The sequence below is a fragment of the Malaya genurostris genome, chromosome 2 (genome assembly GCF_030247185.1).
Source record: "Malaya genurostris strain Urasoe2022 chromosome 2, Malgen_1.1, whole genome shotgun sequence".
In the NCBI taxonomy this organism is placed as follows: domain Eukaryota; kingdom Metazoa; phylum Arthropoda; class Insecta; order Diptera; family Culicidae; genus Malaya; species Malaya genurostris.
The window spans coordinates 255,829,029-255,851,746 of record NC_080571.1 but is presented as its reverse complement, the minus strand read 5'-3'; the positions used below and the strand labels follow the sequence as shown (position 1 = coordinate 255,851,746).

The following is a 22,718-nucleotide window of genomic DNA, read 5'->3' as shown; positions in this document are numbered from 1 at the left end:
TTCGAGCTAACACCAGATCACGACGTTTCATGGGTTTACAAGATATAAGGCGTTAAAAATAAAATTCGATTTCATCCCCTCTTTTTGAGGTACTAAATCATCGGTGCACTACCGCATTGGAGATGATCATACACCAATATTCATATATTTTTTCCTTTCATCCCAGAAAGGACATGAAACTGCTGAAAAATTCGACTTTAGATCTGAACCCGGGAACCTCAAAATGTTATAAACCATACGACTTATCTTAACGAGATCGCAAGATATTTGTGTTTGTACACCTTTCCAACATTTTTATCGACGCTCTATTTTTACGGTGATGGCTATATGGTTTTTAATTAGCTTACACAGGTATCATTTCAAAGTCTTAGGATTGTTTGACAGCAATTATTGGGTTACTGATCGAGTTCAAAAATCAAATGATGCACCTCGTGCACTGCACAACCGATCAAATTGAAGGAATTAACTGCATCTCCATCCGCATGTCCCGGGTTGACGGCTCAATGCATAGGACGCTGGTCTACAAGCCAGTTGTCGTATGTTCGAGCCCCGACCTGGAAGGATTCTTAGTGTCAGTAGGATTCATAGTACTAGCCATGCAATGATTCTGTACGCCAAGAATCGGCTGCGAAGTCTGTTGAAACAGAAAGATTTTTAAGATTTTGAAACTTTTGGATACCGAATATAAAATAATGAGCGATTCTGTCCAAAGCACAATATGTACAAATTCACTCAATGCTAGTTGCGCTTGGTAATCAATGTCAGCCAAACGATCTTTTCATTTCGCATTGCCGTAGCCAACACGTGGCGCTCTGAACTCGAACGCTTCGCCATGTGCTCCGAAATTGCGTGTATTTACACACATCTCATATACATCCAATTTGAAATTTCAAGTATCTCTTGTCGCTGTATTAGTGTCTTTTTCTTGCACATGAGTTACGGCACAGATTCGAGAAGAGAAGGAATTACACAGCTCAACTCTGGGATTTGTTGTTCTCTCTGTCATGTTTGGCTCTGTGAAAACTTGTATGCAAACCTTCAGGGGAGGCTCCAGTGGCTTATGCTTATGGCAGTTTAAAACAAATTGCAGTCTCACTTGCAACGTCGTAGCGATTTTATTGATGAAGTTATTGACCGATTTGCTCGATGAGCAAAGCGCTGAATTCTTCTATTCTATCGATGAAGCTAAATGAGTTTTATAAAAAATTCCCATTCAAAAGTATATCGTTATTTCTTTCTTTGTATTGAAAAAAACGCAAGCGAATATCCATTCCTCAATTTTTAGTTTTCGCATAGAAAGTACTGTTACATCTGATATCATACCCCATGAATGCAGTGCCCAACCCGTATATTTTGTCACGAGACGCCGAGGCTTAAGCTTATTCAAAAGTTTCTATGAAATCGTTAAATAAGTTTTGAAGCGATTTTTCCGGGACTGGAGATATAATCCCATAGGTGACGTAAACGACATATCGCTTTATTTTAGTGGTGAACACATTTTTCCGATTGCTACGATTAGGGTTTATGAAAAGTTCACAATGCTCATGGTGAACACTTTTTTCCGACGATATAGTCGTATAAATGACGTAATCGACAAGTCACACTTTCCTTATCGAATTGAAATATGTTTTTGCTAATATTTTCGTTTCCATGATTGTTACCTGAAAGCAACGAAAGCATTGAAGTTCGTCTGTTTGGATTACTGAACTAAATCTGGGGAAACTCGAATGAATCTACTTAAAAAAATTCACTCTTCGAAAAATTATTATTGAGACTGTTTGAATGACAAGACCATTGCATTCTGCCACCACTAGGTGGATTAAGGAGAGTTTTTAAATATAATTTTAACACTGCCAAATATTCAACTCACCTGGTAGAACACAACTTTATATCCTGTAAATAAAAACAAATGAAAAATTATTCACAGTCTGGAAAAAATGAGATGCAAATTGTTGAAAAATGATGTGTTTGTTAAATCATCAAACTGATTTAGCATACATATTGGTAATATTATAATGATTGCATAGATATCGGCTCTAGTAGTAAGGATTCAGTTTTTATTTTTATCGGAAACTATTATATTTTCCATCTTTCAAGTCATTTTTTTTATTTTTTTGGTTTTAGCCCTAGAACGAATCTAACAAAATTTCAAATTTCTCGACTGAAGTGAAGCGTGTTTCGTTAAGTGTGTTCTGCATCAATCGAAACAAGTTATAGTCGAATGGTTCCTATTTCGTCACATCTGCTGCAGCAAGGCCTTAAAATCCTTGTTCTTATAAACTTTTGACCCTCCGGTGCGCCAATCTTAATCTCATAAATTGACTGTGGCTGCAGTGAATATACTTTTCAAATATAATATTGTGTAGTATACGATTGTAATACTACGTTTTCCTAGATAACAAAACCATCAGTTCAAGGATCCAAGATTGGATTTAACCTCTATTTGCAAACTCGACTTTGGGGAACTCGACCAAACATGCACCACGAAACAGAACGTAAAGTTTTTTTCATAACAGACTACATTTATCAAACAGCAGACATGTATCTGCGTGAAACCATTTCGATATTTCGGCTATTGTATAAATATATTTTCAATATCATTTCTGCATGCAATGGAATCCGGATACATTACATTGTCCCGGTATGGGCTCATGATTCCGTCGGTACCCGAAACAATGCTCCTAGGACACAACAATTAAAACGAATATCATCACGTAGGCCCGTCGTCTGAAGCACCTTTCAGTGACAATTCAGCATAGCCCAGATCCAATAAATAGCGCCAAAGCACACTCAAAAGGCAGTGCAACCAGGTAACGAGAGAAAGTTTCCAACTGTAGCGGACCGTTTCGCAGTCGCATGCCGTAGCGGCCATGCCAGATTGTCAAATCATTGAAAAGCGCACATGTGGAAAGGGGTTGATTCAGCTCTCGGTTCAAAATTGGATTTCCGAACTGCTCTAATTCGATTATTACAGCCACAACCAACTTCACATACATACATCCAATCAACCGGTCCTAGATTGGCTAAACCCGGCAACATAAATTCATTTTGCGGAGCGAGCCAACATCGACGGACGAGTGCAGCAAACGAGCGTAGGATTGCTTCGAACTTAACAGCTAGACATTGTGCCGCAAGTCTTCCAAACCAGAATGCGAGAAGAGCTGAACTCAACATGGGACTCAGTTGGATGGGCGTTGCCAATGAACGAATTAAACTCTTGGTACGGCTCTTAAATGATTAGACTTTGCCATTCATTCCTCTGGGGATGTGTGGTGAAAGTCGTTGGACTGCATCAAACAAAATACATTATCTCAATCAGTCGTATAATTAGAACAAAATATGCTATCATAAATTGTTCTAACCGATGTATACTTTTGTATTAGTACATAAACTATTGTCGTAATTGACCAAATGTAAACAGGCAACAATGTACTGAAATGGTAATGGATGTGAATTAGTGTATGCTAATACCTACTCGCAAGAGTCCGTATATTGAGCTGTTTGCAGTTGTCTCGATCAATTCATGTTTGCAGAACACATTTAAACGTGTTGTTCTACAAACCAAAGTCATCAAATATGTGTGTCCCACATTTGTTTATTTATTCAATTAAAATCCTACTTCGAGGGTAGGACTGCGTGCGTTAGTATTTTGCTTCGAACGCGACGTTCTGATTCAATTTCAACCCAATTTCAATGAAAACATTAATATTTAAATAAAAATTAAGAATAGAGATTTGAATCTGTCACTATAAATCACATTTCAAATAAAGAGGTTGGCTGACTTCCAACTAACAAAAATACCTCATGAACTCACTGAATCCACAAGACAATGCCGTAAATTTGTTTGTTTCACCTTCAGAAGCGACGGCAGACCACATTTTGCATTACGTCATGGAATATGAATAATAAGCGCGTAGCACCATGAGATGATCCGATCAATGTCAAATTCGGAAAGTCAAACTTCCTCTAACCTGATGGACAAATAAAACTGCATTGGAATACGAAATCTACTATGATAATACATTGAATGATCCCGTAGGGCTTAAGTAAAATGACATGTAAAAGATTAGATTTACATTAGATTAGAATAAAAGTTGAAAATTTGTCGAATAGCAACCTCATTATTTCAATTGAATTATTTAGTAGGTTTGGCACCTTTCAGTAACTCAAACGTTGTGCTACGTCAATATACACATTGCACTTCGATGCAAAAAAAGTGATTTGTAAGTAGCTTTTACTATCTGATGGGCGATTTTTGTTAAACCGCGAGGTGACATCAGAAGTTCAACATTAACTGCTAATGCACGAAAAAGTCGAAGATGAAACGTAAAACAGATATTAATTATGCTAAATGAGTTTTACCGACGACACGACCTGCCACTCACTATTCAAAACTGTATCGCAAATTTAACTACCCCTCAGTAACTGGTAATGTCAAAACGAAATCTCTTGAACAAAAAATTTAACTGGCAACACAGGTTGATAAATTGTTGAATTTTGAATAACAGTTACTATAACCTTGGTTACTATATATAAGAGACATGAGAAATGTAAACAAAAAAAAACTCCGAATAGTAATGTAAATCGCGGAAAATTTAAATTTGGCTAACAGCCTCTAATGGAAGGTCTTATCGCAGTAAATTTGCAAATGCTCCAGCATCGTTATGTGTCAGAGCAGTAAATCGACAAGTTTATCGATACTGTAAAGATATCATCATACGAACTTCGCTTATCTTAGTTAGTGGAGAAGGAACCCGTTTGTGGTCAATACCCAAACACTGAGAACACCCAAACCACTGACGAAATATGCCAATTAAACAGATTCTTATTCAAATAAATGGAGTATTTTCGAGTAACGTTGCTAAATCAAAAATGGCGATTTCCTGATAAGTATGAATAATGTCACCCTTGACAAGTTTAAATGTTCTCATTTTAAATTTCAACGGTTTCCTATAAATCCATAAAAATCCAATAAAAAAACGCCATCAGAAGCTCATTACGAAATTAAGCACATGAATCTCCATTTTAACTACTGTATGATCGTTGTTTCTAGACCCGATTAATAAAACAATACTACTGAAATGCTGAGATGAGAACCCAAACAAACAAATAAAAAAATCAATATCCTTGGTTTGAAATCTAATGCGTCGAAAATATTTTGTTAACAATAAGTGTCATTTAAGTTATTAGTTTTATTTTTCGTTTTAACCACTTGACTTCGTGGTAGCTTTCTCGAGCAGAACTTTTATCATTCATCATTTTTTTGGATTATTTCTCCAATTCGCTGAGAATTTTAAATTACAAAATATTTTTTTTTCTTGGTATGAAACTGAAATTAACAAAAAGATTGGTAAATCAATTACCTAATTTAGCGATTATTCATGCAATACAAATCTTATCGCTCTGCATTCAGCATCGCCTATTGTGCCAAATGCAACAGATGTTGCACTCCAAGTGTTTACCGGTTGTTCACTGATACTTGTTCTTCATCAAAGTCCAAAGGGCATTCTGATTGAAATAAGTTTTTAATTTTCTAATTTATCTCACTAAATATTTCGAGTGAATCTTACCATACCAACGATTCCAAATGTTTTCATTTTTTACACGATCCTATCATGAGGTCTCATTCAGCAGACCAACGTATATGTCGTTCCTCTTGCCTTAAACCTTCCTAATCAATAGTTTCCACAAAATTTTGAACATTCTCGACATTTTAACCTTATTATGCTTCCCCGTATGTTTTGCGATCACGGAATGTTTGTTTATTTATTCTGGAGCTCCTTGGTAACTATTTCGTAGCAACTTGAACAATGTTGCTTGAGAAGATTATTTTTTTCATTATCAAGGGGTCGCTATATTTGTGGTAACTGACGGTAAATCGTCAACAAACGATTTTAGTATCGATTTTTCTTCGGAGTGCCTGGTCGTGTCGTCGGTTTTACTATTCTTTACATTAAAGTAAATAATAGTAAAACTCATTTAGCATAATTAATATTTGTTTTACGTTTCATCTTCGATTTTTTCATTGAATATTGAAATTCAAATCTGTTTCGAATTCTGTCGCACGGCGTCTCGTGACAAAATTCACGGGTTGTGTACTGCCTATATGGTATGAAATCATATGTAAAAGTTCGTTGTAAGTGAGAACTAAAGATTGAGGATTGGATATTCGCTGGTGTTTTTCAATACAATGAAATAATGTACTTTTGGATGGAAAGTTTTTATTGAACTTATTTCGTATCATCGATGAAGAGAAGAATTCGGCGCTCTGTATGGCGCGTAATTTTGTGAATAACTTAACCAATACAACCGCTTCGACGTTGCAACTAAGACAGCAATTTGTTTTCAACTGCCATAAGCATAAACCAATGCAGCCTCTCCTGAAGGTGTGCATACAAGTTCTCAGAGAGTCAAACAACAAATCTTAGAGCTGAGTTGAGTAATTCCTTCTTTTCTTGAATCTGTGCAGTAACTCTTGAACTATGTGCAATTTTAAGTTGGAGGTATACAATGTGATGAGTGTAAAAACACGCAATTTCGGTGCACAAGACAAAGTGGTCGAGCTCAGAACGCCACGTTTTGGCTACGGCAAAGCGATAGAAGAAGATCGTTTTGATGTCATTGACCAGCAAGCGCAAGTAGCTCAGGGTGAATTTGTGCATATTATGCTGTGGAGTCGCTCATTATTTAACATTCGGTACCTAAAATCTAAAAATCTACAAAATAATTGATTAACAAATTATATAACACAATTTGGCCGATTGTGCAGTGCACGATAGAGATGGGCAATTCGCTCCTGAGCTGTTCCAGTGAATCGAATCATTGAAGTGAGCTGACAGCTCACAGCTCTTTTCAAAAGAACCGCAGCTCACCAGCTCACTAATTTGCTACCGAATTCACTGTATTATGACGAAAGGAACACGCAACGAGCTGATCGGATCTTCGGCTCTTTGAAAGATTCAATTTAGTCGACATCAATTAAAGATAAATTAATTCGCATTGCATTCATTGCATCATTGCAAATCAATGATTCAATTTCGATCATGCATATGAAAGAAAACCGGTGCATAAGAAAAACGGCGCACAAAATGAACCTTAAGTTCAAACTAAAAGAGCTGATGAGCTGATACATCGAATCGATTCCCTTTGGTGAGCTGATCGGTTCGGAGCTGTTCACCAAAATGAGCTGTTATGCGCACCTCTAGTGCACGAGGTGCACATGAGGACGAGATGCCACTGTGTTTAACTTAACCTTAGTAAATTATATCCTTTCTATCTTAATTCGGGAATAGTTTCTACACTTTCTGTTGAAATTTTTGCAGCAACTCATCTGTTCATTTATATAAAACTGGAACTTTTGCTTGTCTGTTTTCTAAGCCTCTGTTATTTTATCTTCATGGAATCTTCGCCCAGGAAACATAACGATGGATACTTTTTAGTTTGTTTTGGCGAGTAAAAATTATCGAAAAAATCTAGTTGTTGAATTTTGTGTGCGAAAATCATTTAGGCACAAAAAATATTTACAAAAAATATAGAATCGAAATAAATGCACAACCTCGTTTAATAACTGCAAAAGTAATGTGGCTTTGCAATCAAAAATTGGTCAAACGAAATTATGTGTAACTTGGTCAATATTATTATTAAAAACTCGAATCAAGTTTTCTTTTTTTCAAGATCGATTAAAAAAACTATTTACTTAGAATACCATTACCTTTCCCGCTTGCACTTTTTCTTTACTCACATATCAAATATAATACAGGGTGCTCCATCTTTTATGTCGGTATGTAAACATGAATAACTTTGAGAGAAAACAACCGATTTCTACACACTTAAATTTTTTAGCTGAGTCTCGGCAAAAAAAAATGCCGAGTTTCGCACAGCTGAGGAATCAGTAATCATCTCGGCAAAAATTAAAATTACTGTACTTCTCGGCATCCTTAAATTTGACAAACGTCAAATATTGCCGAAATCGTCAGCAGTAGATTTACTGTTTGTTCAGTTGAACTTTCACTGAGTAATCAGTAACGCAATGAAAAAAAAAGAAAAACGAAAAAATAAATTACTGAATCATCAGTAATTAAAAAGTTAACCGATTAACTTAGTTCGTGATTTGTCAACATTATAAACAGGCCGTTTGGGATCAAAAATTCATTTTATTTACACTTGAAGGAGACTTACAAATTTGTTGCCGGTAGTGCTAAAAAGCCTCTACCTGAAAACAAGTGGCATAAAATAATTTAAAAAAAATTGTCGGATGGCTCGCATTCAATTTGATTAAGATCATTAAATGTTGACAGTATTCCCGGTCCCGCGGGAATTACTACATCTTTCCAAATTAGAGAGAAGTCTCCTTCGCCAAATTCCTCAGACATCACTACTAATAGCGATGCTTCCGGATGCGACCACTTTGAGTCGAGCTTTAAAATAAAAACAGGTTTTTATATATTGAGTTAACTTCCAAAAATTCCATGATAACTTCACGACAATAGAAATAAGCAATAGTAGTTGCTTTCTATATCAAAAAGAATGTGTTGCAAGCGTACTTACTGAATAGATCGTAGATTCTTACGTCTTGCTTACTAACAGTTGCTAAAATATCCATTTCCACCGACCATTGCCGATCGCCAACTGCAGACGGAATCTGCAGAATCGACCATTGCGACCGGAATTCGCCCTTATGATAATACCCTAGTTTTAAGTTAGTTTTAATTTAAAATAAGAAAATGCCCTTGGCATCTAAGAGCTTAAGCAGTGTGCCTTCAAATATGTTACTATTGAATTAATTAAAATATCCATTTTTTCACTAGAAAATTTCACCTGAAAATAACCGCGCAATGCGAAGCGAAAATGTAACGCGCAAAAAATGACAGCTGGCGTGCTGAATTTCGCAGCATTTTACCGAAGTATCAGTGAATGCATTTAAAGAAGTTCAGAAACATGCGTATTGATTACTGAGTAATCAGCAAAGTTAGGTGTTGCCGATCAGTTACGGCATTTTATTATGCCGAGCTCAATAAATGGGTTTAAGTGTGTATAAGTGATGTATTTTTATTAAGTTTGGTTCCTTACAATATTTTTGGACTAGTTTTGCAAACAATATCAATTAAGTGGCCACCTTTATTAGCAATTCTGACTCTTTTTTTTCTGCGTTTACCATTACCTTTTCGAGAATCTCGGGTGTTATAGCGTCAATTTCAGCACGAATGTTTGCCTTGGGCTCGTCAATAGTTTGAGACTGGTTAGCGTAAACCTTGCTTTTCAGATAAACCCACAAAAATACAATAGTATTGTCAGGTGGTGCCTTTTTACAGCGATATTTGTTCCAATATGCACGTTGAATTAACACAATGGAACGACTGTTTTCGATATAAAAAGTCACTATTTCAGGGCGTTGTTTCAGTGTAAAGCGATCAATAGAACAAATTGATCTGAATTGACGTTTCTAAAACTTATCTGATGCAATCTCTCGGTTGGTAAATGTGAAAGTTATGCAGCGTTTACATACCGACATAAAAGATGGAGCACCCTGTATAATAACTAAATGACTATCACTTTACTCATTACCAATACCACGTACATAGAAAACTCTATCCCCATAAAGTTCATCCAAGTAGTCCATTTTTTCTCTAAAGAGACTTCCGTATTAGGGAAAAGTACACTACACTTGATTTTCACCATATAATGATACCGATAATAAGACTCTATAGATCCTTATTTAGAGAATGCAAATTGACGGGCCTTTCATTTGGCTTCTTCTATCAAGTTTTGCACCATTTCTTTGGTCGTTTTCTTCGCCGTTTTTCCATAATGGCAAGATGCAAAATCCTACCAAAAAGGAACGGAACAAATATGTTGCCTGAGGTAACAGACGTTTTTTCATCCACTCCTGCATTTTAATGTTCTAGTTGACAATTCTGGTAACGATGTTAGTGTCGTTCCTCAAAGCACATTAATAGATGCCCTATTATATGGGATATTTCTTTGTGAGCTTCTACAGATTCAAGCTGACAGCTTTCTGTCATCTTCCAATTCCAGGTTCCGTATAATGTTTCAAGAAGTGGTTTAAAGTTTGTCTTGGCGTAGATTCCATAATCTTGTACCACCCAATCAAACTCAATTGGTATCTCCATAAACAGTGATCGTACTCTGGCCGACTTGTTTTACTTATCGTCACGACAATGCGATTTTCAGCCCGATGCTCGGTTCTAGATGGTACTATCAACTTGCTTGCGACACCTTAGATGGAGAGGTTAGAGTTCCGTTTGAAACTGCTCACCATACTTTTCGATGCTTTGGTGGCTTCGAGCTTACGATTTTCTTCCGATCCTGTCTGTCGACAAACGTTCTCCACCTCATTCGTGCCGTGACTATCGGATCGATCGGACGTAAATTCTGCTTTCTCCAATCGCGTGGTGAATTGTTTTATTCCGTTATCAAGGTCATTCCGTATTCTATTGTCTGCATAATGTGATAGTTCTAATTAATCCGTTCTCAAGGCCGACTGTGAGCTTGTGTAAAGCAGCACTGCGTGTGGTACCGTTAGCCAGCGCCAGCTGGGCGCTGCGCGTATATCGTTTACATATATACATTAGAAACAGTGATAAATATTTATAGTGATAAAAAGAGAAACGTTTCATTGGACAGTGTAGTGAGAGACTAAAAACAAAGTGCTTTTTCCTCAAAGAGGTTTTTTGCACTTTATTGAACTGGAATATTCACCGGTTGCCTAGGACCGGGCCTTGTCGGCCGATCACCCTTCGAGAGCTAAAGCTAAGTATTTTTTTTCTTTTTCCCTGTTGTTCAGTACCATTAGATTTTTATTGCCCCCTAATATTTACCCGCACGGACACATTTCCGTGCCATGACAAAAGGCACAGAATTGCCTGACCTTCCCCTAGATGATCAAATGGATGCTTCTGATGGCAATAAATCTCGCATTAGAAGCTATCCCGATGGGCTTGCACTCCCGGCCGGACCATATGCGGTTTACATCCGGACCAAAGCCAACGGTAAAAAATTGAACCTTCTAAGACTTTCTGAAGACCTGTCCTCGCGATACAATACTGTACAAAAAATTGAGAAAGTACGCCCGGACAAGCTTAGGGTCTTGTTAGCCAGTGTAAAACAGGCTAATGAGATCGTTCAAAGTGAGCATTTCACGCGGGAGTATCGCGTATACGTACCAGCTCGCGAAGTCGAGATAGACGGCGTGATCACCGATCCGAGTCTGACTTGCGAGGACGTTCTTAAGCATGGGGCAGGCGGTTTTAAAAACCCCCTACTCAAGAACGTTAAGATACTGGACTGCAAGCAATTGCGTTCAGTATCGACCGCTGAGGATGGGACTAAGTCCTATATCCCATCAGACTCGTATCGGGTGACTTTCGCTGGCTCGGCTTTGCCTAATTACGTCCTCCTGGACCGAGTCCGTTTACCTGTTCGTCTTTTTGTGCCGCGGGTCATGAACTGCACCAATTGCAAACAATTGGGACATACAGCATCCCATTGTTGCAATAAATCCCGGTGTATAAAGTGTGGAGGGAGTCATGCGGATAACTCCTGCAGTGGAGACAATGAAAAGTGTCTCTACTGTAGGGAGGGGCCGCATGACCTCTCTGATTGTCCCGTGTACAAATTGCGTAAGGATAAAATGAAGCGTTCACTCAAGCAACATTCCAAACGCTCTTTTGCGGAAATGTTGAAATGTGCTACGCCACCTACCGAAAATCCTTACGCTTACTTGTCAACTGACGAGAGCGAATATGATGACCCCCTCGAAGGTACATCTTCGGCTGTCCCTCATACCTCATCAATTAGAAAGAGAAGAAATAAATCTTCTCAAAAGCTCCCTAGTAAGGGTTTGAAGATGTCCTCTGATGGGTTTCGAAAAATTACAACAACTGGTAGTGATGGCAAAAAACCAGAGAAAAAAGCTCCAGGCCTTGGAAAATTAAATTCCGAGCAAGAATTTCCATCACTTCCTGGGACTTCAAAACCCCCGAAAGTCCCTAAAGATCAGTCAGAAAATTTACCAAATACTGGGTTTGTTAAATTCTCTGATATTGTGGACTGGATCATGTCTACTTTCAATATTTCTGAACCTCTTAAAAGCCTGATAATGGCTTTTATTCCTACAGTTAAAACATTCTTGAAGCAGTTGACTGCAAAATGGCCCCTTCTTTCAGCGATCGTATCCTTCGATGGCTAAGACACCCACCGAGGTCACGGATACAATCACTGTTATACAGTGGAATTGTAGAAGTATCATCCCAAAAATAGATCCTTTCAAATTTCTAGTAAATAATCTGAAATGTGACGCATTTGCATTGTGCGAAACTTGGCTAACTTCTGAAATACCCTTAAACTTCCACGATTTTAACATTATTCGTCTGGATCGAGATGATTCCTATGGAGGAGTACTTTTGGGGATCAAAAAGTGCTATTCTTTCTATCGCATTAACCTCCCCTCGATACCAGGTATTGAAGTTGTCGCATGTCATGTTACAATCAAAGGCAAGGACCTTTGCATTGCTTCCATCTACATTCCCCCAAGAGCCTCGGTTGGGCATCGGCGGCTCAATGATATCATAGAGCTTCTTCCCGCACCGACGTTGGTTTTAGGAGACTTTAACTCACACGGTACGGGATGGGGCTGTCTTCACGACGATAACAGATCAACTATGATCCATGATATCTGCGACAACTTCAATATGACAATCTTGAATACGGGAGAAATGACACGAATTCCTGCACCACCAGCAAGACCAAGTGCGCTAGACTTATCCCTTTGCTCGACATCGCTACGGTTGGATTGCACGTGGAAGGTAATCCCTGATCCCCACGGTAGCGATCATCTGCCTATCGTAATTTCAATCGCCACCGGATTAAGACCATCGGAAACAATCAATGTTTCGTATGACCTCACACGAAACATTGATTGGAAATGCTACGCAAATTTGATATCTGGGAATCTAGAAACAACACAAGAACTTCCTCCGGAGGAAGAGTACACGTTTTTGGCTGGCTTGATTCTCGACACCGCGACTCAAGCTCAGACGAAACGTGTACCCGGCGCGAAAACTAACATCCGTCCCCCCAACCCGTGGTGGGACAAAGAGTGCTCAGAATTAAACGCGGAGAGAACTTCATCATTTGTCGAGTTTAGGAAAAACGGAACACCTGATAATTTTAGAAACTACGCGGCATTAGACGCTAAAATGAAAAGCTTGATTAAAGCGAAGAAAAGCGGTTATTGGCGTCGATTCGTAGACGGATTATCGAGAGAAACATCAATGAGCACTCTTTGGAACACAGCCCGACGAATGCGCAACAAAAACACCACAAACGAAAGCGAGGAATATTCTAACCGCTGGATATTCGATTTCGCTAAAAAAGTATGTCCTGACTCTGTTCCGGAACAGACAATCATTCGCGTCGCTTCATCAAACAGAAACGAAACACCTTTTTCGATGGTCGAGTTCTCACTTGCGCTTTTATCGTGTAACAATAAATCTCCGGGGTTAGACAAAATCAAATTCAACTTGTTGAAAAATTTGCCTGACTCTGCCAAAAGGCGCTTATTGAATTTATTCAATAGGCTTCTTGAGGATAATATTGTCCCACATGACTGGAGACAAGTAAGAGTTATTGCCATTCAAAAACCAGGGAAACCAGCCTCCGATCACAATTCGTATCGGCCGATTGCTATGCTTTCCTGTATCCGGAAATTGTTCGAAAAAATGATTCTGTTTCGTCTAGACAATTGGGTCGAGACTAATGGCTTACTTTCAGATGCACAATTCGGCTTCCGCAGGGGCAAAGGAACGAACGATTGTCTTGCGTTGCTCTCAACCGAAATTCAAATGGCATTTGCTCGTAAAGAACAAATGGCGTCAGTTTTCCTAGACATCAAGGGGGCTTTTGATTCAGTTTCCATAAACATCCTATCTGAGAAGTTGCATCAGCATGGTCTTTCACCAATTTTGAATAACTTTTTGTATAATCTGTTGTCCGAGAAATACATGTATTTCGCGCATGGTGATTTGTCGACAATACGATTCAGTAACATGGGTCTTCCTCAGGGCTCATGCTTAAGCCCCCTTTTATACAACTTTTACGTGAACAACATTGATGAATGTATCAACACATCTTGCACGCTAAGACAACTTGCCGACGACAGCGTTGTGTCTATTATAGGACCCAAAGCTGCCGATCTCCAAGGACCATTGCAAGATACCCTCGACAACTTGTCGACATGGGCTCTTCAAATGGGTATCGAGTTCTCTACGGAGAAAACTGAGCTGGTTGTATTTTCAAGGAAGCGAGAACCAGCACAATTACAGCTTCAACTAGGGGGTGAAACCATAGCTCAGGTCTTCACATTTAAATATCTCGGGGTCTGGTTCGACTCCAAAGGCACCTGGGGATGTCACATTAGGTATCTGAAACAAAAATGCCAACAGAGAATCAATTTTCTTCGTACAATAACCGGATCATGGTGGGGTGCCCACCCAGGAGACCTGATCAGGTTATACCAAACAACGATATTGTCCGTGATGGAATACGGATGCTTTTGCTTCCGATCCGCGGCGAACACTCATTTCATCAAGCTGGAAAGAATTCAGTATCGTTGTTTGCGTATTGCCTTAGGTTGCATGCAGTCGACTCATACGATGAGTCTCGAAGTGCTCGCGGGCGTCTTACCGTTGAAAAACCGATTCTGGGATCTCTCATATCGATTGCTAATCCGATGCGACATCTTGAATCCGATGGTGATTGAAAACTTCGAAAGGCTTGTCGAGCTCAATTCTCAGACCCGTTTTATGTCCTTGTATTTTGATTACATGGCTCAGAATATTAAACCTTCTTCGTTTGTTTCCAATCGTGCTCATTTCTTGGATACTTCTGATTCTACTGTGTTTTTCGACACTTCCATGAGAGAAGAAATTCGTGGAATCCCGGATCACGTGCGCCCTCAAGTGGCCCCAAATATTTTTTATAATAAATTTAGAACAGTCAACTGTGAAAAGGTGTTTTACACTGACGGCTCAAACATCAACAGGTCCACAGGCTTCGGCATCTTCAATCAAAACATCACCGCTTCTCACAAACTCAATGATCCGGCTTCAGTTTACGTCGCAGAATTAGCTGCTATTCAGTACACCCTTGAGATCATTGAAACCTTGCCCAAAGACCATTACTACATTGTCACGGACAGTCTAAGCTCAATAGAAGCTCTCCGGGCAATGAAGCCAGGAAAGTATCCCCCATATTTCCTGGGGAAAATACGGGAACACTTGCGAACTTTATCTGAACGGTCTTATTTAATATCGTTAGTCTGGGTCCCTTCGCATTGTTCCATTCCAGGCAATGAAAAGGCAGACTCATTGGCTAAGGTGGGCGCATTAGAAGGTGATATTTATGAAAGACCAATCTGCTTCAATGAATTTTTCAGTATCTCTCGTCAGAAAACTCTCGAAAGTTGGCAAACTTCATGGAGCAATGGCGAACTGGGACGATGGCTACATTCCATTATCCCTAGGGTATCGACGAAACCTTGGTTCAGGGGGATGAACGTGAGTCGCGATTTCATTCGTGTTATGTCGCGGCTCATGTCAAATCACTACACTTTCAACGCACATCTCCGGCGTGTTGGGCTTGCGGAGAGCGGTCTCTGCACCTGTGGCGACGGTTATCAGGACATCGAGCATGTCGTGTGGTCGTGCGTAGAGTATCGTGACGCCAGGTCGAAGTTACTGGAATCCCTTAGGGCCCGAGGTAGACCGCCTGAGGTTCCGGTTCGGGATGTGTTGGCGAGTCGGGATAGTTTATATATGCTTTTCATATACCAGTACCTTAAACACATTGATATACAAGTGTAATGTGTTATCCCTCGTTAAGAAAGTATAAACTCCACCTACAGGTTCGACACTAACATCCGCCTGATTCTCTCGATCCCCGTCCCTGTCCACCATCTTCATTGGAACTAACAAGATCTTTTTTTGTCACTAACTTTTTCGTTACCCCTTCCCTGTCTCTTCACCATCTCGATGGCAACTAATTAGATCTTTATCGTTTTCAAACATTTTGTTCCCACATCCCCTTTTTACCCCGTTTCCACAATATTTATTTTTTTTTCATTCTCTTCCGTAACATCACCATCATCGTCCACGGAAGGCCGCCCCAGTCGAAAACCAGCATGCGGGCCACCCGCCGGGCCTTCGTAGCCTGGGGGTGTTTCCCGCGGACCCACACGGACCGAAGGATGCGGCCAACATGGATCTTCGCCAACGGCATATGGAAGACCCTCATGCAACATTCAATTCACCGGCCACTACCGATCGCTTCTCGAGAATCCGCTACCGCTACATTACATAATGATACTATTCTAGTTTTAAGTGAGTCGTAATTAAGATTAGTAAATACCCTTGGCATCTTAGAGCTTAAGCAGTGTGCCTTAAAAATTATATTATGATATTGAATAAAAAAAAAAAACGTTATCCAAAAACTTTCATTAAGTTGGTTTAATGATTTGGGCACTTTCCATAATTTCGTCAATTTGACATGCGAGTAGCTCGAATTTTAGCGATGCGCGAACTAAATTTTAAAGCGTTACTCTTCCAATTTTTGTATTCAATCACCAATTCTGACAAATAGACAACTAGCGAAAATTAGTAACAAAAGAAAGTCGGAACGAACATTTAGTTAATACAAATTTATATAAGATTGATGACTAATGAAATCAAGCCAGTCATAGTCTTGTAATGAACACACCAACATCTTCTCTGATTAGTGACAAGTCGGCGATCCGATTGTGTATCCGACACTTTCCGAAACCTTCAAAACCCACTCAGTATCTTTGGTAGAGATTTCACACACAACCGGACCGCGTCAGCGCGCTGAAAGCTTGCACCCCTTTCTACACACACGCCCTTCACTTCACAGGCACATGCATCTCTATGTGGGTTATGACCTCCGGCAATGGCTCCAAGTTTCAAAAGGTGCCAGCATAAGACATTCAGTGTCAGCCCACGGCCCGGCCGGCTATGAAGAGCGACTGTGCGATACCCTAAAAGATTTTAACTGACAGAATAATGAAGCAAACGATGGCAGCCCATACGATTGTGGTGAGTACCATTGTGGTTTGGGTTTTGTTCATATGAAACTTGAACTCTGATAAGCTTCCTCCAAACCACTATTGAAGATTTATCACTATATGTGAAGTCTAGTCCAATCAAGGACCAAAAGCTCAGGGCTTACGACCATAAACGCATATCTTAGCACGTACTTTGAGTAGCTTGCAGTTTTGAGTAGGTATGTGAAAAAGGTTATGGTTAAAACGTACCATCATAAATGGAGGCAGAGAAAGGTGGCTATTAGCATGTGATTTGTAGGAAATTTATTCCGAAACCTGGCTCAGTATGAGAGGTAATCTGGCGAGGGTACTTCCATGCGCACCAGCTTTACGGGGTTTCATCATATTTTAAGCTTGAAATATTTTCCGTGAGAAATTAGTTTCAACATAATTGCTTCGACATCAGCTCCGAAGCATTGTCACCGAAATCGAATGACATACCACGAACAGCGCAATTGTTCCAAATGAATGCTTGAATGCATTGCCGTTAGTTAGTAGCGTGTTAGCCGGCCAAGGCATCAAGTTGCTAAAAGAAAAAAATAAGCAAAACCCAGAAGATCGCAATGTCAGCATGACTATTCACGATGCAATTTCCATCAGCATCCGAAAGAGATACTTAACCACTGTGCGACAAAATAACGGCGCGCGATCACAAGAGTTAGATTCATCTGTCCCGCTGGTTGCGGAATGTTTACGTAGTTCATTGTGTGTTCGTTTTGAAACGCGATTTATTTTTGGATATACTCGGCCTAATAGATTGGTGATGTGACAAAAGCAACTGCAGAGCGCGATTACTTTAGTATGGGAGTTTGCTGTAGGAAGGTTGCGAGATATTATAACCAACCCTGCGCTGTGCTCACAGCAACGACGCACGACCGATGTCATTTAAACATCTCGAATTCACGTGCTTAAATCTCGATAAAAATCTTAAATTGGAACTTCTCGCAGCAAGCTGTAAAGTCATCGACTTATGATGCCCTGGCTTGTCACAGACTGTCGGTCTCGCATGAAGATTTGTCTAGACTATATTGATCGTGATGATGCACCCGACCATTGAGATTCGAGAGGAACTATACGAGCACGTGCTACTTCTGGGTGATCGTAGATAATAGCCGTGAAGTCATCTGCCGGGAACAAATTTCCAAGAGTAGTCAAGTCATTAAATTTCATTCGAGACCTAAAATGTTAGAAGCAGCTAACGATTTGTGCAAAGTCTGTGACCGCACCTATAACTTTTCCTAATTTTGGCTGAGGCTGTTTCCAAATGCTGATGTTTTTGTTTGGTTAAAATCTCTATAATCGAAACAAAATAAATTATACTTTCGACTGGTTTAAAGCATCCTCTAATAACGCGTTCAATGCAGATTACCAAGGTTGTAATCGTGTCTGGTTTGTACCTAAAACAAGAGACTTAACATAACTCTACAAAAATCGACTAATAAGGACAAATCAGACGATATTGACGTTTCACGTACCTAAATGCAGGGCTAGCTGATCATCTGACTCACCTATTAATTGGTTTAGCGTGCCGTGTGGCATATGGCACCATCCTTTTCTATCTAATAATATAATTTTTTAGGCCCACTGCTAAAGCTCTAAGATTTACCTAAAACTAGGATTACTTCTTCAATCTTGGTAAAGTCGCATTGAAGTAATGGCATCATCCTCTTAAAGCACGTGCCAACAGAGTCCAATTCTTTTGTCATATGCCAGTAAATTTATCTTCGTATTTACTTTTCATCATTGACAATAACGTTTGAACCTTTATCGTCATTTTGCGAGATGCATTGGTTAGGCTACTAAATTGCCTTTGGTTACCTAGGGGATCGCCTGAATTCTAGTCTTGCATAAAAATTTATGAATGTTATAAGTTGTCAATTTACATGGTTGGTATAAACGCAATCTTCATTAACCATCGGATACATTTTCGATTGTGAATCATGCCAGAAATCAGGTAAGAACAGAACAAAACACCAAAATTCTAGTAATAAAAACAAATTTTCTCGGCATTATTATTGCATGTTTTTAATGCAAATCGAACTACCATTGCCACTTTGTAATACTGTTTTGTGTCACCCTCAGTAAGCCGTTTATAAGCCGCCTAGTGGCGTAATGATGCCTCCATTATCATTTTACGCAAAAATGGAATAACCTTTTTTGGTAGTTTTGATGGTAATTCCGATATACCAATCAACTAACTTGAACTGAAGAGTTTCATAGATTTTCCACGTTTTATGCATAGCCAATTCTGAATTTTTTGAAAACCCCATTACACTGTAACTTAGAAACCAAAAAAAAAATCCCAGGAAGAAATTTGTTTTAAGTCAAACTCGTATTCGTGTCAAATTTACGCTACAACCTATGAGAGTGTAAGACCTCTCATTCATATCTTAGTTTGTGAAAAACGCTAAGAAATCGAAATGAGTAGAACCTAAGTAATTTTTTGTTTCCATCAGTTAAAAAATAATACAAACTAGAATTTCCTAGTCGGTTATGCAATTTTCCCTTGTAATAAACACCTATGCCATTGAATATTTTCCACTATAGTTCCGGAACAGGAAATCGGATTCGGAAAAATTTATGAATTTTCTGATATCTTAATACCTTTCATTTGAATCTAGGTTCGCGAAAATAGTATACATATTTTGTCTTTATTTCGTACATATCACCCTTTAACCGGGTTGGCGGTTCAATGCATAGGACGCTAGTCTTACAAGCCAGTTGTCGTATGTTCGAGCCCCGACCTGGAAGGGTTCTTAGTGTCAGTAGGATCCATAGTACTAGCCATGCAATGATTCTGTACACTAAGAATCGGCTGCGAAGTCTGTTGAAACAGAAAGGCCAAATTCCACAAAAGGAATGTAATGCCAAGACTTTGCTTTACCCTTTAACCGGAACCGGAAATCGGATGTATAACAGCCGATGAGACTGTTAAACCTTTTCATATCAATCTAAGTTTGAAAAACCAGAAATCGAATACTGTAGTTTTCCCACTACTGCTTCTAGTGCTTCCGGAACCGGATACCAGGAATTTCCTATGAAACCCTTGCTATCACCCTGTGATTCCGGAAGCGAATCGTATCGAATCTTATAGAAAGTCGTGTCTGAATGCAATTCACTATCAATCTAAGACCTCTCATTTGAATCTAAATTAGTGAGAATCGGTCCGTCCGTACAACTCTGCGAAAATTGAGTACATATATTTTTCGATCTCGACGAACTGAGTCGAACGGTATATGACACTCATGCTTCGAGTGTTTTTCCTAGCCTTTCGATATGGGAAGGACGAAAATTATCAAAATATTAAAACTCGTGACTGAAGCTTTTTTTTTCAACTGATAAATCACTAATAAAGTACAACAGTAATGAAATTCGCGATCTTCACTTGGAAGTTTGAGTAATGATTTGCCATAACCATTATATCTCAAACCCGGTGAACGACCGCAAACAGGTTGAAGCCGGATATAAATAAACGATATAAATAAAATGACCATCAAGCCTTGCGTCACATGTGGGGTCAACAATTCATTACTTTCGGTCAGTTCAAATATGTTATTGGTTTCCAACCGTCTAAGGTAGTTTATGAGTTAGCTGCAATGACAGCATCCGTAACGACCGCCGTCCCAATTACAATGCAAAGTTCATCTTTTGTCCAAGCATAAGTACCAGTACAAAGTTAGCAGTTCTATTCTCCCTAACCGATGGTATGAACAGATTAGGCAAACATATAACTTCGATATTCGCTTTACTTCAGCAAGATAAATAACATTAGAAACACCTGTTTGTATTCGTCTTGCTACTCGATTTAGTTTTTACTAAATCAAATCACGGTTTATTTATCACGGGTATCGTCCTACCGAAGCACTTATGAAATGTTTACCATATATACTGAAAATGTGGGTAATCAACAGCTGGGATGAAATAATTTTTTTCGCAACGAAACAGTAGAAGAAAACAAAACAGGAATAACAGTTTACCGTTTGCCTCCCTCAAATACCCAATATTATTTCATAACTAAATTATATTTGCTGGTATTATCGAGATTAGATATAGGTGCAAATGTACCAAGACAAGAGTAAAATGAATATTTCATGGATAGTCCATCGGGTAAATTTTTGTTATCAGAATTCTTACAAATAATCAAAACTATTCAGATAACAGCACACATATGCTCTGGACAATGGCACAATCAAGCAGTTTATTATTGTTTTTTAATTCCAATTAGGCTGATACAGGGCAATGAATTAAGCTTCATTACCCCAATCTCATTCTGCCGCTTGTGCTCGAGTGGGACTAGGAATGCGCTCCAGTGGTCTTTCGTGAGCAAATAACAATATTTTTCAATGAATTAGTGGAAATTGTGTCAGTCGAGCACCGGTGCACAAATAAACCATATAAAAACCGACATTTCACCGAAATCTCTCCCAGACACATATATCGTCGAAAATTGGCTACGCCGATCTCAACACCTGAACGGAAAATAAAATCAATTCACTGGATGGAAAGATTTTTCGCCACTCAAAGCACCATCCGAAGGATTGATAATAACAAACCGAAACAAAAAAAAACATTCATTAAAACGAAGCATTTATAAGCAAATAATTATTAATACCCTCCAAAGACCCGTTAATTTTCGCGCATTTTTGCCGAGGTAGCGCTCGATTCCAAATCTACAAAATCCCGGTTTTTGGTTACGTTTAGGTTCGTGAAGTGGAATTTTTGCGATTGGTATGTGTTGAGTGGATAGATAGAGCAGTCGGAAATCGATGCGCGATATTTTTCCGCTTTACTAAATAGATGAGTTTTTCAACCGCGCTGAGTGCATTGATCCAAAATGAAACCAAAACAAAACAGTTCATTGGGATCGGTTCGATTCATACGAAAGTGAAATAATTGAAGGTTTACTTCATCAGTCGACTACTTCAGAAACTTTTAAGTATTGAATGAAGAAAATGTTGAAATTAATACTTAAGAAAATGTTGAAACTAATAGAAAAGAAAAGTCATGTACATGCGACATTATTGCAAATTTCAACTGCGGTGTACGCGCCATGCTGATAGCATTTATTATTATTAGTATTATTTATTTAATAACTTTCACCTTTGAGGTCGGCAATAATGATGTTCATCGGTTATTTTTAGTATATGATAAACAAGAAAAAACGAAAGTAACAAAATAAACAGATAGCAAATGCTAACGCTGTGCTATCTTCATGATGTTTTGAGAAGCAAAATAAGTCGGTCCGCTTTAGTTTACGTTAGAAGATAAAAATCGAAACAAAAGGTGATCAATAGAAACAAAACTGAGGCAGCATTTTCCTTCACACGTTTGCGCTTTCGTCGTGGGAAACTTGGCGGATTTGTTCAGAAAACAAATAGCGCTCCCACACCGATAATGAATGAAAAGTGCTGAACGTTGGAACAAAATAAACTGTGGGAAAAGAAGCGCGCGCAACGAATTTTCCTCAATCATCCGATACTTTTTTTTTTTTATTCAATAATATAATTATTTTTAAGACACACTGCTTTAGCTCTAAGGTGCCAAGGACTTTTTCTAATTTTATTAACGACTAACTTAAAACTAG

At 38.9% G+C, this 22,718-nt stretch overlaps 1 protein-coding gene across 2 annotated transcripts in view; it reads right to left on the bottom strand.

Annotated features, from left to right (window-relative positions):
- The window catches only part of LOC131429591 (uncharacterized), a 96,951-nt gene that overhangs the window by 68,688 nt on the left and 5,545 nt on the right, over window positions 1-22,718 (bottom strand). The window contains exon 2 of one of the 2 annotated variants that reach the window (XM_058593814.1): window positions 1,871-1,893. The exons of the other annotated variant lie outside the window; for it this stretch is intronic. The gene's annotated coding sequence lies outside the window, so the exon portion shown is untranslated. The remainder of the gene's footprint in view (window positions 1-1,870; window positions 1,894-22,718) is intronic. 2 annotated transcript variants of the gene reach the window in all.